Source organism: Homarus americanus, unplaced genomic scaffold (genome assembly GCF_018991925.1).
Source record: "Homarus americanus isolate GMGI-L3 unplaced genomic scaffold, GMGI_Hamer_2.0 scaffold20860, whole genome shotgun sequence".
NCBI lineage: Eukaryota > Metazoa > Arthropoda > Malacostraca > Decapoda > Nephropidae > Homarus > Homarus americanus.
The window spans coordinates 22,501-37,180 of record NW_024737935.1 but is presented as its reverse complement, the minus strand read 5'-3'; the positions used below and the strand labels follow the sequence as shown (position 1 = coordinate 37,180).

Genomic DNA, 14,680 nt, shown 5'->3' with positions numbered 1-14,680 from the left:
GTTAACTTGAGCAACCTGCTGGAGCAGATTGTGCTTTCGTTAACGAGGATTCACTATCAATGATGCGTTATTAGAGTGAAAATCAATTCACTTATTCTCATAAGCTATTTGCTATTGCTGGAAAAGAGCTGCCTATAGTAATTTATCTCTGAATTTGTAGCCTTAATTAGGCTTTATAAGAAATTGCTTTTCCAGAGACCAAATTGGGATTCTCTTGAGCGAGGGGTCTCTGAGCAAAGACTAATCTTAGCATTTAAAAATCCTTAGGTTCAAAGTAATATTAAAACCCCATGGAAGTCAGCAATACTGATTTATAAGATGCAATTGTGTCTATCCTTGAGCCTTTAACTCTGAACAGAATTCTAAAAATTCTAACACAACTTCTTTTGAAACAATGATTCTGTGATTGTTAACGATAAATTGTTGAAAAAGATTCAAGCTTTCTCATATTGCATAGAAGTTTGAGGTCATGATCTGCTAATGTAGTTAGCTATATAGGATTGTAACAACCTATTTAAGCTCTTTTGAGAAACTCAGCGTAGAAGTGCCAAGGATATCTCAGACTTCAAAGAATGTAGGCCTGACATGAGCATCCTTGTTGCAAATGGCGGATTAGGGCACAAAGTCCAGGTCAGGCACCAGGTTGCCCATGATCCAATATAGTGCAATTAGAGACCTTCCTTGTGGAAGGATCCCAGGTTTGCATGAACCACTTCCGTTAATATTTTTCACAGGTAGGAACAGACAGATTGAATTCAAGGTTCAATCTAAAGAATAGTGCATTTCCTAAAATTGAAGCTCTCCAGAGATGCATAAAGTTGCATCTTGTGTGATTTTAGAGAATAGGGAATCTATCTTTGGGTTCAAACTTCTTCACTGAACTCTTGAGCTCAGTGCCTTTAGGGTTCATTTGTTTCTGTGGATGCTGGCGGAGGCAGGACAAGCGCATCTGGTGTTTTGTACTCCCGGTATAAGAGGTTGCTTTGAGGTAGGTATTTCTATTACACAAACCACTGAAGATTTCTGACAATGATTGTAGAAGGCCAAGACCTGATTGAGCCTTGATAGTTAGAGATAAGCCTGCAGTTCTGTTGTCCCATGGCAAAAGGATGGGTACATTCTGTAAATTTGGGTTTTATGACAAAAAGAACAAGACCACTGTTAATTCTTCCCTTCAGCTAGATTCCCCTATTATTGAGGAATAGCATACATCCTTCCAGATAGCATCCGTACAAGCGACCGAACTGTTTGAGGGACCCAGGAGAGAACGATTAAGTTGTCCTTTGTCACCATAACAGGTGAATTCTCTGTCTGAATAGGGGAAAAAAGGAAAAAGCAATATTTCTGCTTCTGTGGAGCAACTTAGAGGCACAGATGAGATAATTGCTTTTCATCCTTTTCCCAATGGAACCACTATTGTAGCAAATTCAACATACCAGAAGTTTTTTTAATGTTGAGAAACTAATATGCACATTAAAAGCTTCTACTTGATTTTATCACATGTACTTTTGCTTCTGGTAGGTGACTGACTACTGATTGTATCTCTGGAATCTAATCAATCACTTTTGAAATTTGATTTGATCTGGTTAATCTTTAATCAGGTTTTGAGGCAAGTACTAGTGTCACGTTAGGTTTGCTTGCTGACAATCTTAAAGGTTTCCATATAAGCCAATGCATTAGATAAGCAAAGGAGACTTTTTGCCCTCCTTATGAAGAGATCTCTCTGAGGATGTTAGCCAGTTTATAAAAGACTTTTGGGCGCAATCGTCAGGCGAATAGCATCACTGTAGATTGATAACTTACATCCCCTTTGCGAACCGCGAAACTTTCTGTACCTAGGGGCATAAGAGCATGATATGCAGCATCTTGAGAGATCCGCACAGTCCAAGCGACTTAGAGTGAGATGAATGCCTCAGATGTCATGCGTGGAGCATCTTGAAACTTTTTTTAATAAATTTGTTCAGGAGTAGAAAGATCCAAAATCCCTCTTGTTGCCATTTACCTTTCTTGGGGACTGGGAATAGGCGGGGTTGCTTGAGACATTCTCTGGCTGTAACAGTTCTGCAGCACCTCTGTTTAATAGTTGAATTACAAATTCTAGCAATGAGGGTTGGTTTTTGCTCCTTTTTTGGGAAATGTTGGGGGCGCCTCAACAAGTCTGTGGGGAGCCACCTTTGATTCTCTTACATCAGCCTATGAAAGAAGTCATCTGTTTTCCCAACCCCCTAGGATAATGACTGTCTGTGACTTCATTGGAAGGTGGATGCTGATGTGGTGGAACCAAATTCCATCACTTCTAGACAAGCGGTCACCCCTAATACGTCTTTGATTCTTTCCTCCTCTAAAGTTTTCTCTGGGTTGATAACTTTTAATTACAGGCAATGGTCCTGTTCCTGTAAAACCTTCCTCTTTAGATCTCCAAAGGTCTACAAGACTCCTGGGGTTGATAATATTAATAAGCCTTCAACAGCAGATCCTATATTTAGCAATGATTGTTCCTTCAAATAAAGCAGGGAAGAGGAGGGAAAAGCGTAGCAAAATAAGCACTACTTGAGCATTATTTGGCTTGCTCCTTAGCTGAATGATGTTGGGGCTTTCAACAACGCATATCAAAAATGGGTTATTTTTAGGGAATATGGGGTCCTTGTGACAGCAGCAAAACATTTGTCCCTCTGGTTACCATGGTCCTGCAAGCTTAGTTAATAACTGACACATCACTGTTGTAGGAATAGATGTTAAATTTTTCAATACATTAGCCAGACTTCGTCTGAATTCAGAGATCATCTTTGAGCGGAATATCAGGCCAGAAGGTGTGGTATCACCTACAAAAATAATGAATGATGACCCACAGTTTAGCATCGCTTCTGTCTCTTTGTAAGTGCTACGAGGGAATCGGGAAGTTTAGAAGCATTTCATGCGATACCTTGAATAAAGGAATCCACAGATTCAGATGTAATGAAAACAATGAAGACTTGAATCTCTTGCAATGACACCCCAAGACCTGTTGGATCATCCTTACACTCAATGGCCCATCACATCAGCTGCATGGCAGTTGACAGCAGCCTGTTCCACTCATAGCAGCAACACTCTTGCCCCAGGTGGAAGTAGTTGCCCAAAATGTGGATGAGATGAAATCAGTCTCAAAAGGTTCTTCCTGCTCCAAGAGACTGAATATATCAATTAGAACCAGCCTATTGTCCTGATCCATGGAATCCTGAAATCCAGACTGAGTAGATAGGAGTTTTGTAGACTTCCTACTGCCCATTGTCTGGAAATTCTCTTTTTTTTTTTTTTTGCTTGGCAGAGAAGCAGGCTTACATCTAAGTGAGGATTAAATCTCTTACCCTACCGCAATAAACCTCATTTCTGCCAACTTGGGATCTTTCCAATGTTTTACATTTAACAATTTCTCTTCAGGGCCTTATTCCATCTCTTTGAATTTGGACCTGCCCAATAAGTTCTTTCTTATCACCTGTAGCTTGATGAAATTTAAAAATTTTGTCATAACAAACTGAACAATCCATTAGTGAAAATAGGTTATTTCAATACAGCACCATGAATTATGCAAGCCTGCATGAGGATCGATCTTAGTAATCCAGAGTGGCTCCTACATTTTTGCATAATTACGCCATGTGTGGCCCCCCTTGGGTCTTAGAGGTGAAACTTCTACTGAATTCAGTTTCTCTGCTGACGAACTGATTCATCCTTGTGTATTGTAGCAAATGAACTTTCTAGTCCATGTAACTCATCACTCAATACTATCAACTCTTTATTATGTGAGTGCTGTAGGCTGAACTTTCCTGGTCGTATGACTCATCACTCAATGCCTATCAATTCCTTGTATGTATTGTATGGGCTGAACTCCTGATCCATGTAGCTCATCACTCAATACCATCAATTCGCCCCATATGTAATGTGTAATTTCAGAACTTCTCCTAGTCCATATGACTCATATATTACTATCAATTCCTTGTAGCTGTGTTATGCGGGCTGAACTTTTAGTTCTTGTGGCTCATCACTCAATACTATCAATTCCTTGTGTGACCTTAGGCTGAACTTTTTGATTCTTGTAGCTCATCGCCTCCAATACTATCTAGGAGAGGACACCATAGGTCACATTATATCATTATAAAAAATACAAAAGAGGAAAACATTTTTCCCAAGCTTGTCAATATGACTCAAAATTATCTCATTTAGTAAAGTTAATTCATTAAAGATCTCTTGACCCCATTATATAAGTCACTCATTTGACAATTATAAGCAATTAACTCACCATGATATCTCTCTCCCGACTCTTATCTCAAGTGTCCTTAGCTCATTTTTTTTTTACATAAATTAATTTCATTTAGAACATTTATATAGAGGTCATCAAGATCTCTATTTGTTGCCAATAAGAGCTGGTTTATCCTAGTAATAACTTAGCGGAGATACCGTCACGCACTATCACCCAACAAGGTTGGCAGTGCCGAGTAAGCTAACATAATGGCTCTCTTAACGCTGGCGTTCTATTACTCAAGATATGCTTATTGGGTTGAGAATTCCACCTGAATTGTTCTCATATAACCCATATAAGGATGTAGAAAAACACATTCAACTTAACTCTGGTGCTGGGAAGACGGAAGGTCAACGTTCGGAAGGCAGTAAGTCTGTGGCCTGCTTCAAATTAGCCTGGAAGGCTGAACCCGCTCTGAGGACATCCAAAAATAAAGTTATGAAGAGAAAACTCAAATTGGCTTTATGCTGAGAGCAATTTTAATTATAATATAATAAATTCCACTTAACGCGGTCAATTGAACCCAGAGGTCCCAGCGTTAAGTGAAATCAAGTAAGTGAACAACAGAACATATGGGATTAATTCCAATAGAAACCGCCCGCACTCCAAACTCCACTTTTTGAAGGCACATACCTATGTTGTAGTAAAATAACATCTTAATTTTATGATGGTACATGCACACAATTAATACTTAAGAGAAATAGAGAAATAGTCGCCAAGTTAATGTCCATTCAAATAATGGACTCAACTCCTCCCCTCTCACACTACACTGCCGGCTCTTCCTCTCAGAGAAATTTTTGGGGAAAACCACTAAATTTTAATAAATAATACCCTCAAACTAAAGTTAGATAATACATTGACATTGCTGGATTCTTGTAAGACTAGGGAATATTTTGAATATAAATGTCATATATTTTGCACAAAAGATAAACATAGTTATCTGAGAAAAATTTTTATCTAAAATTTGTATGTCTAATGCAAAATATATGATGTTTATATTCAAATGATCACCAAATTATAAGAATTCCAGCAATGTAAATTATATTCGGCCGGTAATTTGTATGAATTTTATGAGCCAAAACAGGCAGTCAGGCAGGGTATGGTGGCAATTAAAATAGCTGCTCGAGCCAGACACTCACCGCGTATATGTGGAAAAAATCCGTGTTAAGTGAAAGTTCAGCTCTGGCGAGGCACCGCGTATATGATAAAACGCGTTAAGTGAAACCGCGTTAGGCCGGGTAATACTGTATAAGAAAACCGAGGGAAGAAGCGCAAAGGTTTTTTGTGAACGAACATATGAATAGGAAGAGAGACAGTCATGGCATTCATACAAGCACGTGAATAATTGGGACAAAGAAAACTATAAACAGTCTACATATATATGTATATATAAATAAATATATTCACATATTCTTTTTCAGTGAAGACGAGCCCAGGAGGGCGCAGCGACATTCACTGAGTGACTTAAAGGCAAGGGATAGTCACATCGATCTAAACGACTTCACAAAGAAGACGTGTTGTTGTCTCCATGACTGACCAGAGATCGTATAAGAAATTGTCCCAAATACAATAATTGAGAGACATAACAAAATAAAAGTCACGCTACTTCATCACTGCTAATAAGTACAAATACCGTATATAAAATCCTCGCGGAGCTTAGTATTTCAGCAATTACAATACAAATTCGCGGAGCTTTCCAATGGGTGTACTTATAGCTGAATCGCCAGGCAAGAGATGAAGGTGGCAGTGCGTGCGATGAGGGGCGAAGGGCGGGGGTTTCGACAATTGCAATTAAATGCCAGGTAGCGACGTGTCCTCCTAATATTACTTATTAAGTAATTATTAGATGTCTTAATTGCCTGTATGTTGGCCTGGCGAGTTACTGCTAGGCATTAACATACCGAGGTTAAAAGCTAAGCGTCGCATTCTGGGTTGAACAAAAAGAATATTTTCTTTAAATCAACACTGCACTGTGCTATATATCATCAATATGTAAAATAAATTTTAAAATGACCAATAATTTCACTGTAAAAACGGAAAAAATAGTTTATGTTGAAGAGAGGCTGAAGCAAGATGTTACCTCCACTGAAAAGAGACAGAGACTGACACCTGTTTGGTGTGTTGAGTGGCTGTTTGGCATGCTAAAAAATAGTTTCCTGTACTTTAATTATGTTAAATAATTGTTAAAATGACTAAAAATTTTAATGTGACTTTTAAAATTATTGAATAGTACAACCTTCTTGATATTTACTAAAATGGTAAGGAATTTAAGCCCTATAACCGATTACTGTATTGGCGGACTAATACTACAGCTAGTGAGCAAGCAAAAACATGTTGAGGGGAGGTCGTAAGGAATTCGTTAACCGAGGGTTTGCTCGTTAACCGAAGTGAAGAATCTTATGGAAGGTAATTCATTAACCAAAATTTCGTTAACCGAGGCGCCCGTTAACCGAGGGATCACTGTAATAATAATAATAATAATAATAATAATAATAATAATAATAATAATAATAATAATAATAATAATAATAATAATAATAATAATAATACTGTAATAATAACAATAATAATAATTCATCGTAAATACAAATTATAATAAAAAATACAAAATTAAAAATAGAATATTAAAATACTACTACTAATAATAATAACAACAACACTAATAATAATAATAATAATAATAGTAATAATAATAACAATAATAATAATAATAATAATAATAATAATAATAATAATAAACTACTGTATACGGAAAAACAAAAAAAGAAAGAAAAAAGATCAAAGGTGAGAAGAAATATATGCATCTTGTGTTGTCAATACAGTAGTAAGAGAAACAACTGAGACCCTGCAATTGTGCGTAAATGAGGCAGAAAGTCAGATCAGTAACCTGGGACCTGGTCAAAATTTTTTGTGATGCCATATGGCAGCTATGTTTAGTCTGTGACATTTTATAAGATAAAAACTGTAAGCCTTAAACTACCTTCACCCTGTTTTGGGAATGCTTCTTATGGAGGCTTCTTAGCCCAGAACCCAAAATTTTTTATCCGAATCTAAATCCGGATTTACAGGGTCCAAATCTTCGAGTGTTCACTGTATTGCCTTGACTGTCCCACTGTCAGGGACCTCCTAGCACAGGACCGAGTTACTAACCACTTTATGTCACCACCTACCTATTCATAATAATTTAGATTGGATTCTTTTATGCTACCCATCCTTTGGTGGTGCTAACTCCCATTGTCCTTAAATCGTATCAATACTGTCTCCATATCACAAGAAATAGCGTGTCCTGCTAGACACGAGTACCAATGTACAGTATACTCTCGATTTAATGGAATCTGATATAACGAACTCTCGATTTTGCAAAGGAATTACTGTATTTTCGTTATTTTTCGCTCCATTTACTAAATTATACCCTTTCCACGCTAACCTGGCCCATAATCCATGCCCCTCTTCTATACTAATAGTTGATTGGTTCATAGAAAATTAAAACACAAATGTGTTCACAATTGGTAAGCAGACCTGTTATTATCTAAAATAATGTTAAATATCTGCACTAAATGCAAATTGATTTCAAGGCATTAGCACTTTAGAGAGGATGTTAGAAAATTTTAAATATTATAAAAGGTTGATATAAATAGGTACAGTAGTAGGTAGACGGCAGCTATCAAACAGAGAGGTACTACCGCCTGGGAAGAAATTGGAAGCATAATGTATTGTCTAATGGTAGACCCTGCTGCCATATGGCATCACAAAAATTGTGACCAAGTCCCAGGTTGCTGATTTGACTTTCTGCCTCATTTACACACATTTGCAGGGTCTCAATTGTTTCTCTTACATTGACAACACAACATACACAAGGTATATCGTTTCTCATTCTTGATTTAATTTTTTCGTTTTTGTATTTATTTATGGTTACGTATTATTATTATTGTTAGCATATTATCTTTATTTTTAGTACAGGTATTTTGTTATTAATTTTTTAATATTATAATAATAATAATAGTTATCTTATTATTATTATTATTATTATTATTATTATTATCATTATTATTATTATATTTTCACCCCTAGGTCCTAATGTGGGTCAGTGTCCTGTGCCTGGGTGGGCTGATCCCGTAAAAAAAAAGAAAAAAAAAAAAGGAAAAAAAAAGCTTATATACGCGCAGTCAGGGGAGGTAAAACGCTCAGGGTAACCTATCAGCTATTTGTAGCTATAGATGAGCGACGTGGCTTATGGGCCAGGTTAGCGTGGAAATACAATAGTTCGCTAAATCGAGATTAATTCCGTTAATATGCTCACACCTACATTGACAACTCAGACACATGATATGTACAGTATACTGTATAGAAACATCAGAAACATTATTCATTGTTTACCTTAAACTAAGGGGCTCGGTGTTTGATTTAATTTTTTTTTATTTCCAACCTTTTTTCCAATTGATAGCCAAACTCTTTTGACTCCCCACCACTTCCTTTCTGAGACGTCTGAGAGACTTTCAGCATGATGTCTAAGCACAGTACTTAGTTGACCAAGAGGTAGCAGTGGACAACACACGTGGTGGCGGCAGGACACAGACTGAGCAGATGTAAACAAACTCCACTCGCCAAACAGCGGAATTTAATGGAGTCACACCCAATTTAGTGAACTAGTTAGCTAAATCGAGCAAAAATAAGGGAAATCCAATTTGGTAGAAATTTCAATATAACAAAGAGAGGTGGCTCAAATTAGTTCATTAAATCAAGAAAATACTGCATTAGTGTCTGACTCCATGGTCTTGTGACTAGGCTTGTCGTCCCTCTGGAAAGTAATAAATTTATTAAATAATAAGCCCAACATGACTAAACAGACGCTCACAAGCAGCAGATGCAGGTAGTGGGGTGTTAAGCTTGAGAGATAAGTCACATAATGTCAGGAAACACCTCAGTAGTTCCATTCCATCCCCTGGGCATTCCAAGTACTGTATCTATCAAGCTCCTTCAGTTGAGGAGTTTGTGGATGACTGTTGCCTCCATAGTGACTGAGTCTGCCTAAGATTCACTGTGAACCGTCCCTGTAATTGGGGGTGTGGCTGTGGTGATGTCACTCTTCGATTCTAATTGACGAGTGGCTTAATTTTTCACACCAAGTAACATCTGGGGGGGGGTGCTGGTGAGGGAGGGGGCAGTGGGACTTAGTTATTTAAGCACAATTTTAAATACACTTAGTTCTCACACATATGTATAGATACAGGCTATATATCTAAGATGGAATTATGTAAAGCATTTTAGAATCACAGCCTCTTTGAAATTCATTTTAGGTTCAGATATACTGTATATTTTGGTGGATAAGACAACACTTGAATCATCAAAAAACCACCCCAAAACCAGGTGTCATCTTATAGGCCAGATAAAAAAACAAAAACCTTAAAATTCTGTACAAGTTACCTTAATGATATGGGTCAGCGAAGGTAGCTGGGGTTGTCAATCTTGAAACAGATGATGTGGTGTTTACAATTTTTTTTCTCACTAAAATTCTATCCAGAGGTCCCTCGGTTAACGAACACAATTCGTTCGAGAAGGTCATTCGTTAACCGAAACCATTGTTTCAATGGGAATTTGGGTAATTGGTTCCAGCTCATCGAAAATTACATACAAACTAAAAATAAATGCAATAAAGTACATTTACTTTGAGGTGTGCATGCAGAAGGCTCCTGGTTGATGATGATGATGATGGGAATTAGAAGTGGGGGTGGAGGAGAAGGGAGAAGAGAAGGCAGTGGGGGTGGAAGAGAAGTCACCTCATGCTTCATGCTGCCATTTCACCCATAAAATTTAAGTTCACTAGGTGTAATTCAAGATTATTTTCTTTAAATCAACACTGCACTGCACTATATATTGTCAATATGTAAAATAAATTTCAGAATGACCAATAATTGTACTGTAAAAATGTAAAAATAGTTTATGTTCAAGAGAGTCTCAAGCAAGATGCTTCCTCCACTGAGCAGAGACACAAACTGACACCATTCTGGGTGAGTCAAGTGGCTGTTTGGCGCGCTAAAAACTAGTTCCCTGTACTTCAATTATGTCAAATAATTGTTAAAATGACTGAAAATTTTAATATAAGACTTAGAAAATTATTGAATAGTACACTTGATATTTACTCAAATGGTAACAAATTTAAGCCCTAAAATCAATTACAGTATTGGCGGAGTAATACAGTCGGCCCTTAACATACGCGGGTTTATAATACATGGATTTGCAAATACAGTGGGGTATGCTATAACGAACGGACCCTACTACGAATATTCCTATAACGAACGGTTTTACCTATAAAATTGAGAATGCTATAACAAACGAAACTCCTACAACGAACATTATTTAATTTTTTTTTTTTTTTATTTATTGTTTTTTATTACAAATGTTAATGATATTCTTTATTTCAGGGGTTTAGATGCATATTTATGCACTTTTTTACAATTTTTACAATTTTATATTATATTTTTCAGTGTTAAGTGGTTGTATTTGGGGGCCTGGAACGGATTAATCCTATAACGAACGAATGCTATAACGAACAAGGTTCTAGAACCAATTAGATTCGTTATAGCATACCCCACTGTACGTGGATTGGCCCGCCGGAGGAATATTCTGTACATTGAAGTAATTGAAGTACATTCAAATCGCGCGCCATTCAACTCGCGCGCGGCACTGAACACGGGACACCGCCCGCTCCCGCAACCTCACACACACGCATAGCTCTCCCTCACTCAGTCAGTCTCGCTGTAACCACGCTTGTGTTGACATCAGCATTGTAGTTGCAAAAATATTACATTTCCGTGAATGTATTATATCAAGCACAGTATGAATAGACTATCACTAATATAAGAGTATTTTAACCGAAAACTACTAAAAAAACGAGTAACATATCTTGAACATCGGAAAGTTAGGTAAAGTCTTTTGTTTTCATGTAGTTTATCCTAATTTACATTGAAATGCATTACGTTTCAGCAAAACTACTATTTATTTCTGAGAATATGGAAATGTAATATTTTGCTGAAATGACTTACGTATTGTACAGTGGAAGGTGACGAAAGCAATGACTCGCTTTCTTTCGTTCAAAAGATGTTACCGTAATCGCTTTTCGAATGGTTTTCAGTTAAAAAACTGTTGTATTACAATAATATTCTATCCTAATTCACTTGTGATGCAACAGTTTTTTTAACTGAAAACCATTCAAAAAGCGATTACGGTAACATCTTTTGAACGAAAGAAAGCGAAAGTCATTGTTTTCGTCACGATTTTATCCCACTTTCCACTGTAATACGTACGTCATTTCAGCAAAAATATTACATTTCCGTGAATGTGGTATATCAAGCACAGTATGAATATAATATTATTGTAATAAAACAGTATTTTAACCGAAAACTATTAAAAAACGAGTAACATCTCTTGAACATTGGAAGGTTAGGTAAAGTCTTTTGTTTTCGTCATGTATTTTATCCTATTTTACATTGAAATACATCACGTTTCAGCAAAATTACTATTTATTTCTGAAAATATATTCATTCAGGCACAGTTTAGGTAAAATATACATGTGCTGTAACATTTTTTTAATTGAAAAAGATTCGAAAAACACGTACCCTCTAGCCCTGTTCAAGGAGAAGACTGGGAGGAGTTGTTTGGTGCTTAAGACGATGACAAGGAAAATGATTTTGATGGATTTTAATGAAAATATTCAGAAAGACCCTGGCACTGTCAAGGAAAGTGGCTGCTGAAGGCTTCCAGGACATGGCAGAGGACGAGATTAGGGAGCTAATTGAAGAACACGACACTGAGCTGACCGAGGAGGATCTACAGGAGTTAGTAGACTCAGGCAAGGAAAAGGAAGTGAAATGGAAAGAGGATGAGGAAGAGCACCAAGAAATAACATTGGAGAAGTTGGGGGAGATGACCAGGAATATTGAGGCACTGAAAAACCTGGCCTATAGTATGGACCCCTCCATGGTGCATGTCCTGAAATTCATGTGAGGGATGGATGACGTTTTCGCTCCATACAAAAACATCATGGAAGAAATGAAAGAAAGAGACGACAACTCCCCATCACCATGTTCTTTGATCACCGAAGGAGAGATTTAACACCATCAATCACTGGCGGCAGTGAGGAAGCGGCTGAATCCACCGTCGCCCCCACTTCACCACCCGTTATGGAATTGATTGACGATGAGCCCGATGACCCCCGTCCTGTCGCCGAGGATAGGTACTGTACAGTTTACAGTAAAGTGAAATTTTTATCTCTTTTTTTTTAAAAGCTTTTCTTGTCATGTTTATTGTTTGTAAAAATGCACAGCACAGTACAGTTCAGTACTGTACATAGGAAGTGGAGGTGCAGTTATTCATAAAACATTTGTGTTCGTTGTCGGCAGTAGTGATGGTGAGGAGGTGGAGGAGGGAGCGAGTTGGGAGGAGTGGTGACCTTGGACGCGGGAGCAGGGACGAGTGGAGATGCCAGCCAGTACATTACGGGTGTATTAATTGTTTTTATAGCTATTTTTGCATTTTAATATTAAATATTGTACATTACGTTTCAACAAAACTACCATTTATTTCTGAGAACATGGAAATGTAATATTTTTGCTGAAATGATGTACGTATTACAGTGGAAAGTGGGATAAAATTGTGATGAAAGCAATGACTTTCTCTTTCTTTCGTTCAAAAGATGTTACCGTAATCGCTTTTCGAATGGTTTTCAGTTGTGGGATTATAAGCCTAATGATAGGATAGAATATTATTGTAATACAGTACGAGTACAACAGCTTTTTAACTGAAAACCATTCGAAAAGCGATTACGGTAAAATCTTTTGAATAACGAAAGAAAGCGAAAGTCATTGTTTTCGTCATGATTTTATCCCACTTTCCACTGTAATATGTACGTCATTCCAGCAAAAATATTATATTTCCATATTTATTTCTGAGAATACCTATATTCATTCAGTCACAGTTAAGGTAATATATACTTGTGATGTAATATTTTAATGAAAATACGGTATCGTAGTTTTCTTTTGTTTCAAATTTAATTAACAAAGATTGATGTTTCAAATGTAATGAACAAAAATTTATGTACAGTATCTATAAATAAACTTTAATAAATGAATACTTTGTTTTACATCGTCCTGTGCTACCATACCATGGATTTGGCTACTTTGGGCTTGCTATGATGACTCAAGAGATCTGCCCTGGCAACTGTACCGACACTCACAGCTGGTGGTGCGTCGTTTCCATTGTTTACTGGTAGTTTCTGGTAAATATTTTTCAACCTAACGAAACTATTACCCATTTAGAGGTCGACCCCCAATTTTTTGCCAAATAATTTGGTCTTAAAAACTTGAACTACACACAGGTATATACGGTAAATAAGGACATGGGGGGGGGGGGCACATATACGCGGATTTTTAACATCCACGGGTATCTCTGTTACGTAACCCCCGCGTATGTTAAGGGCCGACTGTACTACAGCTGGTGAGCAGGCGAAAGCAGGCGAAAACATGTTGGGAAAAATTCGCAAGGAATTCGTTAACCGAATTTTTTTCGTTAAAACCGAATTGAATATTCTTATGGAAGGTAATTCGTTAACCGAAATTTTGTTAACCGAGGAGTTCGTTAACCGAGGGATCACTGTACCAATATGGTGTTAAACCAATGAAAGCTTTGCAAAATAAAAAAAATTAAATAATGAACATCACAAACATTTAAAATCCATCAAACTCACTAGAATCGTCTGAAGCAAAGAGCTCGTCATACACACCCTGAGTCTCATTGTTTACGTTGTCGTCATAGGGATCCCAGTCCGAATTTGGTGCGTCGGCTTCATCGTTAGTGTCCCACAACAAATCATCCTCCGTACCATCCATTGCATTAGAGATACAGTACCACACTTTTTGAAAGATTTTATTACAGTCTCAACTTTCACTTCACCCCATGCTTTGATCACGAAATCACACAGCACATCAAGTGATGAAGCATGCATAGTCCCACTTATTTTAAAGGATTTTTCACCATCCATCATCCAATTATTCCATTCTTCACACACATGATCTTTAAATGACTTGTTCAGGCAAACGTCCAGTGGTTGCAGTACAGAAGTCAAACCACCAGTTATTACAGCAATCTCAGTTTTATTTCGTGCTAATTGAGTTTTTATATTTTCAGTTACATGACTGAAACATATCCCAGACCAACAACTGCATTCCTTGCGCATACCACCTGGCCGCCTGTTCCACACATTGTCTATCCACAATTTTACACCATCCTCATTCATCCATTCTTTTTCATGAAAATGTACAAAAAACCTGGTGGGAATTTTATTTTAGGCTTTGTTTTGCCTCTCTGATAGCATAATTCAAATGATTTACTGGTACTACATTAAAAATTCAA

General features: G+C 37.2%; 1 protein-coding gene across 1 annotated transcript in view; it reads right to left on the bottom strand.

Annotated features, from left to right (window-relative positions):
• Positions 1-14,680, bottom strand: part of LOC121873624 (leucine-zipper-like transcriptional regulator 1) — a gene marked incomplete at its 3' end in the record, with an annotated part of 44,780 nt that overhangs the window by 14,586 nt on the left and 15,514 nt on the right. The gene's annotated exons all lie outside the window — the stretch shown is intronic.